Consider the following 11,422-nt stretch of genomic DNA (forward strand, 5'->3'; position numbering starts at 1 on the left):
TGTGGTGCTCCTCTGAAAGACATTTTTGATCACTGTTTCTCAGGTTATTGTATTTAATGGGTCAGTAAGATATATATTTCTAAAATTGCGGAGGGGAGTTTCCCAACCATTTAATTTTGCCAAATGGGGCAAAATGAAAGCAACTAACAAAGATAGTTAATAGAAAAATAGAAAAAAATAGTAAATGGAAAAATAGTTTCTATTAAGTGCTTTTCAGTGAAAGAGTTGTATAATCAGGCAAGTGTAGAAGATCCTGAATAATGTATTTCCCCCTTGGAAATTTAAAAGTGACTAGCAAACCCCCCCCAAAAACAAGCAAACAAAAAAAGAACCAGCATCTACTGTCTCCATAAGGTGAAAAAAAGAACATTTTAACATCACAAATTTAAAAAGGGCATAACATCAGAATAAAAGAGTTATTTCAATTTTAGCTTCATAAAAAGTTAAGTGCGTTGCTCCCATTTTCCTCAGTTTCACATGGACAAGGAACAATTTTATTACAAAACTCGTTTGGTCCAGGGAACAGCCACTGTTTCTGATAGAGTGTGAGGGGCTTCCTTGCCTGGGAGGCTGGGGTCCTGGCAGGTACATGTGCATGGCTGAGGGAGTGCTTCAGAAGCCGCTTCTAGGCTGCAGCGTCTGAGAGAAGAGGTGGGTTTAGTTTGTTTGGTTTGGTTTTTTTTTTTTTTCTCTTAACGTTTTTATTGGAGTATAATTGCTTTAAAATGGTGTGTTAGTTTCTGCTTTATGACAAAGTGAATCAGTTATACATATACATATGTTCCCATATCTCTTCCCTCTTGCATCTCCCTCCCTCCCACCCTCCCTATCCCACCCCTCTAGGTGGTCACAAAGCACCGAGCTGATCTCCCTGTTCTATGCGGCTGCTTCCCACTAGCTATCTATTTTACGTTTGGTAGTGTATATATGTCCATGCCACTCTCTCACTTTGTCACAGCTTACCCTTCCCCCTCCCCATATCCTCAAGTCCATTCTCTAGTAGGTCTTTGTCTTTATTCCCGTCTTACCCCTAGGTTCTTCATGACATTGTTTTTTTCTTAGATTCCATATATATGTGTTAGCATACGGTATTTGTCTTTCTCTTTCTGACTTACTTCACTCTGTATGACAGACTCTAGGTCCATCTACCTCACTACAAATAACTCAATTTCATTTCTTTTTATGGTTGAGTAATATTCCACTGTATATATGTGCCACATCTTCTTTATCCATTCATCCGATGATGGACACTTAGGTTGCTTCATCTCCTGGCTATTGTAAATAGAGCTGCAATGAACATTTTGGTACATGACGCTTTTTGAATTATGGTTTTCTCAGGGTATATGCCCAGTAGTGGGATTGCTGGGTCATATGGTAGTTCTATTTGTAGTTTTTTAAGGAACCTCCATGCTATTCTCCATAGTGGCTGTACCAATTCACATTCCCACCAGCAGTGCAAGAGTGTTTCCTTTTCTTCACACCCTCTCCAGCATTTATTGTTTCTAGATTTTTTGATGATGGCCATTCTGACTAGTGTGAGATGATATCTCATTGTAGTTTTGATTTGCATTTCTCTAATGATTAATAATGTTGAGCATTCTTTGATGTGTTTGTGGGCAATCTGTATGTCTTCTTTGGAGAAATGTCTGTTTAGTTCTTCTGCCCATTTTTGGATTGGGTTGTTTGTTTTTCGTTATTGAGCTGCTTGTAAATTTTGGAGATCCTTTGTCAGTTGCTTCATTTGCAAATATTTTCTCCCATTCTGAGGGTTGTCTTTTGGTCTTGTTTATGGTTTCCTTTGCTGTGCAAAATATTTTAAGTTTCATTAGGTCCCATTTGTTTATTTTTGTTTTTATTTCAATTTCTCAAGGAGGTGGGTCAAAAAGGATCTTGCTGTGATTTATGTCATAGAATGTTCTGCCTATGTTTTCCTCTAAGAGTTTGATAGTGTCTGGCCTTACATTTAGGTCTTTAATCGATTTTGCGTTTATTTTTGTGTTTGGTGTTAGGGAGGGTTCTAATTTCATTCTTTTACATGTACCTGTCCAGTTTTCTGAGCATCACTTATTGAAGAGGCTCTCTTTTCTCCAATGTATATTCTTGCCTCCTTTATCAAAGATAAGGTGGCCATATGTGTGTGGGTTTATCTCTGGGCTTTCTATCCTGTTCCATTGATCTATATTTCTGTTTTTGTGCCACTACCATATTCTCTGAAGTCAGGGAGCCTGATTCCTCCAGCTCTGCTTTTCTTTCTAAAGATTGCTTTGGCTATTCAGGGTCTTTTGTGTTTCCATACAAATTGTGAAATTTTTTCTTCTAGTTCTGTTTAAAAATGCCAGTGGTAGTTTGATAGGGGTTGCATTGACTCTGTAGATTGCTTTGGGTAATACATTTTCACAATGTTGATTCTTCCAAACCAAGAACGTGGTATATCTCTCCATCTATTTGTATCATTTTTAATTGCTTTTATCAGTGTCTTATAGTTTTCTGCATACAGGTCTTATGTCTCCTTAGGTAGGTTTGTTCCTAGGTATTTTATTCTTTTTGTTGCAATGGTAAATGGGAGTGTTTTCTTAATTTCACTTTCAGATTTTTCATTATTAGTGTATAGGAATGAAAGAGATTTCTGTGCATGAATTTTGTATCCTGCTACTTTACCAAATTCATTGATTAGCTCTTGTAGTTTTCTGGTAGCATCTTTAGGATTCTCTATGTATAGCATCACGTCATCTGCAAACAGTGACAGTTTTACTTCTTCGTTTCTGATTTGGATTACTTTTATTTCTTTTTGTTCTCTGATTGCTGTGGCTAAAACTTCAAAAACTATGTTGAATAATAGTGGTGAGAGTGGGCAACTTTGTTTTGTTCCTGATCTTAGTGGAAATGGTTTCAGTTTTTCACCATTGAGGATGATGTTGGCTGTGGGTTTGTCACATATGGCCTTTATTATGTTGAAGAAAGTTCCCTCTATACCTACTTTCTGCAGGGTTTTTATCATAAATGGTGTTGAATTTTGTCAAAAGCTTTCTCTGCATCTATTGAGATGATCATATGTTTTTTCTCCTTCAATTTGTTAATATGGTGTATCACATTGATTGATCTGTGTATATTGAAGAATCCTTGCATTCCTGGGATAAACCCCACTTAATCATAACGTATGATCCTTTTAATGTTGTGTTGGATTCTGTTTGCTAGTATTTTGTTGAGGATTCTTGCATCTATGTTCATCAATGATATTGGCCTGTAGTTTTCTTTCTTTGACATCTTTGTCTGGTTTTGGTATCAAGGTGATGGTGGCCTCGTAGAATGAGTTTGGGGGTGTTCCTCCTTCTGCTATATTTTGGAAGAGTTTGAGAAGGATAGGTGTTAGGTCTTCTCTAAATGTTTGATAGAATTCGCCTGTGAAGCCATCTGGTCCTGGGCTTTTGTTTGTTGGAAGATTTTTAATCACAGTTTCAATTTCAGTGCTTGTGATTGCTCTGTTCATATTTTCTATTTCTTCCTGATTCAGTCTTGGCAGGTTGTGCATTTCTAAGAATTTGTCCATTTCTTCCAGGTTGTCCATTTTATTGGCATAGAGTTGCTTGTAGTAATCTCTCATGATCCTTTGTATTTCTGCAGTGTCAGTTGTTACCTCTCCTTTTTCATTTCTAATTCTATTGATTTGAGTCTTCTCCCTTTTTTTCTTGATGAGTCTGCCTAATGGTTTATCAATTTTGTTTATCTTCTTAAAGAACCAGCTTTTAGTTTATTGATCTTTGCTATTGTTTCCTTGATTTCTTTTTCATTTATTTCTGATCTGATCTTTATGATTTCTTTCCTTCTGCGAACTTTGGGGTTTTTTGTTCTTTCTCTAATTGCTTTAGGTGTAAGGTTAGGTTGTTTATTTGAGATGTTTCTTGTTTCTTAAGGTAGGATTGTATTGTTATAAACTTCCCTCTTAGAACTGCTTTTGCTTCATCCCATAGGTTGTGGGTCATCGTGTTTTCATTGTCATTTGTTTATAGGTATTTTTTGATTTCCTCTTTGATTTCTTCAGTGATCTCTTGGTTATTAAGTACTGCATTGTTTAGCCTCCATGTGTTTGTATTTTTTACAGAGTTTTTCCTGTAATTGATATCTAGTCTCCTAGCATTGTGGTCAGAAAAGATACTTGATAGGACTTCAATTTTCTTAAATTTACCAAGGCTTGATTTGTGACCCAAGATATGATCTATCATGGAGAATGTCCCATGAGCACTTGAGAAGAAAGTGTATTTACTTGTTTTTGGATGGAATGTCCTATAAATATCAATTAAGCCCATCTTGTTTAATGTATCATTTAAAGCTTGTGTTTCCTTATTTATTTTCATTGTGGATGATTTGTCCATTGGTGAAAATGGGGTTTTAAAGTCCCCTAATATGATTGTGTTACTATTGATTCCCCCTTTTATGGCTGTTAGTGTTTGCCTTATGTATTGAGGTGCTCCTATGTTGGGTGCATATTTACAATTGTTACATCTTCTTCTTGGATTAATTCCTAGATCATTATGTAGTGTCCTTCTTTGTCTGTTGTAATAGTTTTTGTTTTAAAGTCTATTTTGTCTGATATGAGAATTGCTACTCCAGGTTTCTTTTGATTTCCATTTGCATGGAATATCTTTTTCTATTCCATCACTTTAGGTTTGTATGTGTCCCTAGGTCTGAGGTGGGTCTCTTGTAGACAGCATATATACGGGTCTTGTTTTTGTATCCATTCAGCCAGTCTGCCTTTTGGTTGGAGCATGTCATCCATTTACATTTAAGGTAAGTATTGATATGTATGTTCCTATTACCATTTTCTTAATTGTTTTGGGTTTGTTATTGTAGGTCTTCCTTCTCTTGTGTTTCTTGCCTAGAGAAGTTCCTTTAGCATTTGTTGTAAAGCTGGCTTGGTGGTGCTGAATTCTCAGCTTTTGCTTGTCTCTAAAGGTTTTAATTTCTCCATCAAATCTGTATGAGAACCTTGCTGGGTAAAGTAATCTTGGTTGTAGGTTTTTCTCCTTCATCACTTGAAATATGTCCTGCCACTTCCTTCTGGCTTGCAGAGTTTCTGCTGAAAGATCAGCTGTTAACCTTGTGGGGATTCCCTTGTGTGTTATTTGTTGTTTTCCCTTGCTGCTTGTAATGTTTTTTCTTTGTATTTAATTTTTGATTGTTTGATTAATACGTGTCTTGGCGTGTTTCTCCTTTTTATTTATCCTGTATGGGACTCTCTGTGCTTCCTGGAATTGATTAACTATTTCCTTTCCCATATTAGGTAAGTTTTCAACTATAATCTCTTCAAATATTTTCTCAGTCCCTTTCTTTTTCTCTTCTTCTTCTGGGACCCCTATAATTCAAATGTTGGTGCATTTAATGCTGTCCCAGAGGTCTCTGAGACTGTCCTCAATTCTTTTTTTTCTTTTTTCTGCTCTGCAGTAGTTATTTCCACTATTTTATCTTCCAGGTCACTTATCCGTTCTTCTGCCTCAGTTATTCTGCTACTGATCCCTCTAGAGAATTTTTAATTTCATTTATTGTATTTTTCATCACCGTTTGTTTGCTCTTTAGTACTTCTAGGTCCTTGTTAAACGTTTATTTTATTTTCTCCATTCTATTTCCAAGATTTTGGATCATCTTTACTATAATTATTCTGAATTCTTTTTCAGATAGACTGCCTATTTCCTCTTCATTTGTTAGGGCTGGTGGGTTTTTGCCTTGCTCCTTCACCTGCTGTGTGTTTCTCTGTCTTCTCATTTTGCTTAACTTACTGTGTTTGGGGTCTCCTTTTCGCAGGCTGCAGGTTCGTAGTTCCCGTTGTTTTTGGTGTCTGCTCCCAGTGGCTCAGTTTGGTTCAGTGGGTTGTGTAGGCTTCCTGGTGGAGGGGAGTAGTGCCTGTGTTTTGGTGGATGAGGCAGGATCTTGTCTTTCTGGTGGGCAGGTCCACGTCTGGTGGTGTGTTTTGGGGTGTCTGTGGACTTGTTATTTTAGGCAGCCTCTCTGCTAATGGGTGGGGTTGTGTTCCTGTCTTGCTAGTTGTTTGGCATAGGATGTCCAGCACTGTAGCTTTCTGGTCGTTGAGTGAAGCTGGGTGCTGGTGTTGAGATGGAGATCTCTGGGAGATTTTTGCTGTTTGGTATTATGTGGAGCTGGGAGGTCTCTTGTGGACCTGTGTCCTGAACTTGGCTCTCCCACCTCAGAGGCACAGCCCTGTCGCCTGGCTGGAGCACCAAGAGCCTGTCATCCACACGGCTCAGAATAAAAGGGAGAAAAAAAAGAAAGAAAGAAAGAAAGAAAGAAAGAAGAAGATAAAATAGAATTAAAAAAATAAAGTTATTAAACTAAAAAATAATTATTAAAAAATTTTTAAGTAATAAAAAAATTTTTTTAATTAAAAAAAGAAAGAAGAGAACAACCAAACCAAAAAACAAATCCACCAGTGATAACAAGTGCTAAAAACTATACTAGAAAAACAAACAACAACAGCAAAGAAACCGGACAGACAGAACCCTAGGACAAATGGTAAAAGCAAAGCTATACAGACAAAATCACACACAGAAGCATACACATACACACTCACAAAAAGAGAAAAAGGGGAAAAAATATATATACCCTTGCTCCCAAAGTCCACCTCCTCAGTTTGGGATGATTCGTTGTCTATTCATGTATTCCATAGATGCAGGGTACATCAAGTTGATTGTGGAGCTTTAATCCGCTGCTTCTGAGGCTGCTGGGAGAGATTTCCCTTTCCCTTCTTTGTTCTCACAGCTCCCAGGGGCTCAGCTTTGCATTTGGCCCCACCTCTGCGTGTAAGTCGCTGGAGGGCGTCTGTTCTTCGCTCAGACAGGACGGGATTAAAGGAGCCGCTGATTCGCGGGCTCTGGCTCACTCAGGCTGCGGGGGGAGGGAGGGAGGGGAACGGAGTGCGGGGCGGGCCTGCGTCGGCAGAGGCCGGCGTGACGTTGCACCCGCCTGAGGCGCGCCGTGCGTTCTTCCGGGGAAGTTGTCCCTGGATGCCGGGACCCTGGCACTGGCGGGCTGCACAGGCTTCCCGGAAGCGAGGTGTGGAGAGTGACCTGTGCTCGCACACAGGCTTCTTGGTGGCGGCAGCAGCAGCCTTAGCGTCTGATGCCCGTCTCTGGAGCTCCTTTAAGCAGCGTTCTTAATCCCCTCTCTTCGCGCACCAGAAAACGAAGAGGGAAGAAAAAGTCTCTTGCCTCTTCGGCAGGTCCAGACTTTTCCCCGGACTCCCTCCCGGCTAGCTGTGGTGCACTAACCCCCTGCAGGCTGTGTTCACGCCGCCAACCCCAGTCCTTTTCCGGTGCTCTGACCGAAGCCCGAGCCTCCGGTCCCAGCCCCGCTTGCCCCGGCGAGGGAGGAGACAAGCCTCTCGGCCTGGTGAGTGCTGGTCGGCACCGATCCTCTGTGCGGGAATCTCTCTGCTTTGCCCTCCGCACCCTGTTGCTGTGCTCTCCTCCGTGATTCCGAAGCTTCCCCCCTCCGCCACCTGCAGTCTCCGCCCGCGAAGGGGCTTCCTAGTGTTTGGAAACCTTTTCTCCTTCACAATTCCCTCCCACTGGTGCAGGTCCCGTCCCTATTCTTTTGTCTCTGTTTATTCTTTTTTCTTTTGCCCTACCCAGGTACGTGGGGGAGTTTCTTGCCTTTTGGGAGGTCTGAGGTCTTCTGCCAGCGTTCAGTAGGTGTTCTGTAGGGGTTGTTCCACATGTAGCTGTATTTCTGATGTATTTGTGGGAAGGAAGGTGATCTCCGCATCTTACTCTTCCGCCATCTTGAAGCTCCCCTTAAGTTAATTTTTGTATTTTGCAAGGTAATGATCCAACTTCATTCTTTTGCATTTGGATATCCAGTTGTCCTTGCACCATTTGTTGAAAAGATTATTCTTTCCCCACTGAATTGTCTTGACATCCTTGTCAAAAATGTAAGGATTTGTTTCTGGATTCTCAATTTTTTCCCATCGATCTATATGTCTATCTTTTTTAAAAAATTTATTTATTTTAATTATTTTGTTTTTGGCTGTGTTGGGTCTTCGTTGTTGTGTGTGGGTTTTCTGTAGTTGTGGCTAGTGGGGGTACTATTCATTGCAGTGAGCAGGCTTCTCATTGCGGTGGCTTCTCTTGTTGTGGAGCACAGGCTCTAGGTGTGCAGGCTTCAGTAGTTGCAGCACACGGGCTCAGTAGTTGTGGCTCACGGGCTCTAGAGCACAGGCTCAGTAGTTGTGGCACACGGACTTAGTTGCTCCGCAGCATGTGGGATCTTCCTGGACCAGCGATCGAACCATTGTTCCCTGCATTGGCAGGCGGGTTATTAACCACTGCACCACCAGGGAAGTACCTATATGTCTATCTTTAAGCCAGTACTTCATTGTTTTGATTACTATAGTTTTGTTGTGGCTTGAATCTTTCAGTAATATAATTAACACAGTGCATTTAGTAGTACTAGTGGTGAGCTGCAAGAGGCTGTCCAGGTGACCTCACGCAGCGTGGTCCAGATTTTTATTTGCTCCAAACTGGACTGGAACCTTTATTCACTTGCCACAGCAGGAATGTAGGAGGTGTACACAGGGACTGTGAAATTTCTTTAGGGCATAATAACATGGTGTGACGTTGACCAGACCTGTAAACTGAGCAGCTCTGAATACATACAGACAAAGCCACTAGCAGGATAAAGGGGGGGGGGTGCTTTGGGTATCAGATATAAAATTCACACTTAGTTTGCTGTTTCTGAGAAGCTTTTAGAGATGCTCTCCCCAGACGCGCAGCCCAAGGGGCTGCAGTAAAGGCTACCCTTGCTTAGCCACTTTGCCTTCCAAGTCACTCCTCCTTGGCTCTCTGCTCCCAAGACTTGGCTCTGTGAGATCTTCTGTAGGTCTACAGTGGTAGCATGCTCTTGGTGTCCATATAAACTAAGCCATTTTAAAAGGATACTTCATAGACACTTTTTAGACAATATGCTTATGCCATGGTTGTGTATCTTTAAAGAAATGGTTTTCTAGATGTGCTAAATCTTTATCTCCTTGGTCCAGATTTTCAGTGACGTTGGTCAGTTAAGCATTGTACACTTGAGGAACTGGCAGTGAAGAATACAATGAATATTAGCACAGTTTGGTACCACTGGCTTCATGCTAATGTGCTGTCTATTTTACCTGTCATGACTTTTGCACCATGAGTTCTAACGACAATAAATTTTGTAATTCCTTTCTCTCATAATTTCATAGATTATGATTTAATTTTTAGAGAAAACAGGTGGCATTTACACACAAGTCAAGAAGCATTAAAAGAACCAGGGATGTAATATACAACGTGATAAGTATAACACTGCTTGCTGTATGTTATATAGAAAGTTAAGAGACTGAATCCTGAGAGTTCTCATCACAAGAAAAAAACTTTTCTATTTCTTTAATTTTGTACCTATAGGAGATGATGGATGTTCACTAAACTTATTGTGAGCGTCACTCCTCAGTGCATGTAAATCAAATCTTTATGCTATACACCTTAGACTTATGCAGTGCTGTCAATTATATCATATAAATTATAGCATATAACTGGAAGAAAAAAAAAGAATTGTATACTTGAATGGTAATTTTGAGTGAAATTCCAGAGGCTGAATATGGACTGTTACGAGTGAGAAACTCCTGGGACCACAGTGTTGGGGAAAGTCCCCACAGTTTTGTGGTTCTTATCTCCAGGAATGCTACCAGATTTTCATGGTGGAGTTATGTATGTGAATGATCTAGATACACCAGTTAAAGACAGAGATTGTTAACGTGGATTAAGAAAAACAAGACCTAACTATAAGAAACCCATTTTATATATAAAGACTGAGATTATAAATAAAGGGATGGAGAAAGATATACCATGATAACATTAACTAAAGAAACTTGGAGTGTCTATGTTAATTTCAGACAAAGCTGACTTCTGAACAAGAAAGATTATCAGGAATAAAATGAGGCAGTTGGGCTTCCCTGGTGACGCAGTGGTTGAGAGTCCGCCTGCCGACGCAGGGGACGCGGGTTCATGCCCTGGTGCGGGAGGATCCCACATGCCGTGGAGCGGCTGGGCCCGTGAGCCATGGCCGCTGAGCCTGCGCGTCCGGAGCCTGTGCTCTGCAACGGGAGAGGCCACGGCAGTGAGAGGCTCGCGTACCGAAAGAAAAAAAAAAGAGGCAGTACATCATGATGAAGGGTGTAATTCTCCAAGAAGACATAACAACCCTAAACAAGAATGCACCTAAATATGTACCAAAATACTTGAGTTAAAAACTGAGAGAACTGAAAGGAGTTATAGACAAATCCACTATTTTAAATAGAGGCTTCAACATCCCTCTATTAATAGCTGATGTATCAAGCGGGCAGTAAATCAGTAAGGATATGGATAACCTGAGTAGCGCTATCAATCAACTGGATCTTGTTTATTTTGTTAACATCTTTATTGGAGTATAATTGCTTTACGATGGTGTGTTAGTTTCTGCCTTATAACAAAGTGAATCAGCTATACATATACATATATCCCCATATCTCCTTCCTCTTGCATCTCCCTCCCACCCTCCCTATCCCACCCCTCTAGGTGGTCACAAAGCACCGAGCTCATCTCCCTGTGCTATGCGGCTGCTTCCCACTAGCTATTTTTTTTACATTTCATAGTGTGTATATGTCAATGCCAATCTCTCACTTTGTCCCAGCATACCCTTCCCCCTCCCCGTGTCCTCAAGTCCATTCTCTAGTAGGTCTGCGTCTTTATTCCCATCCTGCCCCTAGGTTCTTCATGACCATTTTTTTTTTTTGCGGTGCGTGGGCCTCTCACTGTTGTGGCCTCTCCCGTTGCGGAGCACAGGCTCCGGACGCGCAGGCTCAGCGGCCGTGGCTCACAGGCCCAGCCGCTCCGCAGCATGTGGGATCTTCCCGGACCGGGGCACGAACCCGTGTCCCCTGCATCGGCAGGCGGACTCTCAACCACTGCGCCACCAAGGAAGCCCCATTTTTTTTTTTTTTTTTAGATTCCATATATATGTGTTAGCATACGGTATTTGTTTTTCTCTTTCTGTCTTACTTTACTCTGTATGACAGACAAAAATATGGAACGCTTCACAAATTTGCGTGTCATCCTTGCGCAGGGGCCATGCTAATCTTCTCTGTATCGTTACAATTTTAGTATATGTGCTCCCGAAGTGAGCACAATCAACTGGATCTTATTGACACCTGCAGACCACTCTATCCAACAACAGCAGAACATACATTCTTCTTAAGCTCATGCAACATTCACCAAGATAGGCCACAAAACACGCCTTAACAAACTTAGAAATCATACAAAGAATGTTCTCACCACAATGGAATTAAACTAGAAATCAGTAGCAGAAATATAGCTGGATCATCCTCCAAATTATTTGGAAATTAAACAACACACTT

The 11,422-nt window shown here is 40.9% G+C and overlaps 1 non-coding gene across 1 annotated transcript; it reads right to left on the minus strand.

Annotated features, from left to right (window-relative positions):
• Positions 1–11,085: 11,085 nt before the first annotated feature.
• On the minus strand, positions 11,086–11,192 carry LOC115858201 (U6 spliceosomal RNA). Its single transcript, XR_004041568.1, has one exon. It is a non-coding gene; the product is annotated as a U6 spliceosomal RNA (small nuclear RNA).
• Positions 11,193–11,422: the final 230 nt, after the last annotated feature.

Source organism: Globicephala melas, chromosome 5 (genome assembly GCF_963455315.2).
Source record: "Globicephala melas chromosome 5, mGloMel1.2, whole genome shotgun sequence".
In the NCBI taxonomy this organism is placed as follows: domain Eukaryota; kingdom Metazoa; phylum Chordata; class Mammalia; order Artiodactyla; family Delphinidae; genus Globicephala; species Globicephala melas.